The 1,055-nt window shown below is 36.2% G+C and overlaps 1 non-coding gene across 1 annotated transcript; it reads right to left on the bottom strand.

Annotated features, from left to right (window-relative positions):
• Positions 1 to 670: 670 nt before the first annotated feature.
• On the bottom strand, positions 671 to 861 carry LOC119570983. The gene has a single exon (XR_005228499.1). It is a non-coding gene; the product is annotated as a U2 spliceosomal RNA (small nuclear RNA).
• Positions 862 to 1,055: the final 194 nt, after the last annotated feature.

Raw genomic sequence — 1,055 nt, forward strand, 5'->3', positions numbered from 1 at the left:
TTCATCGTTCCAAATGTTTTAACCAGATTTGAAATAATAACCAACTAATTTGTTCGTAAATTTGTTTGCTATTACAAGTATATAAAACCTTTAGATATGATCATTATTATTTTGTCTATCTTGTCATAGTATTGCCCCCGAGTGTAATTATTATACTTGCACTCCTTTATTACTTCATGTACCGGTAACGTCAAAGGCAGTGAATGAAAGGTCAATCGTGATTTATGAAGGGCACGATTCATAGTTATACATACCATAAGTTACTAGAGTAAGGTGTTGCATGGAATGGGAAGGCTTTGGTCTTTTACATACTTCGAGCTGAATGTAACTGTAGCCTTACTCTTGATATATATCGTCAACTAGTTGATATGTTTTATTAGTTAATATCTTCCCGGAGAGATTGGATTTATCTAGGAAGTACTACAATAATTGGCCAGTTCTTAGAAATCATATTAATTTCGTGTTTTATTAGCGTAAGTGTTGTAAACTATACAATGTGTATATATTTTGTTCTAGCTAAACTGCATTACTGAGGCCATCTTCGATAGCGATGAAACTTACTAGTCACTAGTTTAATGAAGCTAGTATAATATCAGCTCTTAAGAGAGGAGCTAATGTGAAACTTGCTAACTGCATACAAATAAATACAATTTGTTGCTATCCTCCCCGGAGGGAGTGGACCAATCCCGGAGGTACTGCAATACCGGGCCGATCCACGTCAAAGGTGGAGCAAGCCCCTAGCACTTCGCCATTTTCCAAAAATCAGTTTAATATCGTAGATCCCACAGGGGGAGTGTCTCAGATATTAAGCTGATAAGAATAGATACTACAGGATGTAAACGACATGGCGTTAGAAGTTATTGAAATATTGATTTGCATATTAGAATGTTTCCTGTATGAAAAAACTGTTGCTGGGATTCACAATGTTCATCGGACTTCAACGAAAGTACACGTGGGAAAATATTTTTAGTTTTTAACATCACTAAACATTATTAACAAAGCATGCGCGTAAAAGCACACTCCCGCACGGACACACGTTCCTATATCCCACTTTA

Source organism: Penaeus monodon, unplaced genomic scaffold (genome assembly GCF_015228065.2).
Source record: "Penaeus monodon isolate SGIC_2016 unplaced genomic scaffold, NSTDA_Pmon_1 PmonScaffold_465, whole genome shotgun sequence".
Taxonomy (NCBI): Eukaryota; Metazoa; Arthropoda; class Malacostraca; order Decapoda; family Penaeidae; genus Penaeus; species Penaeus monodon.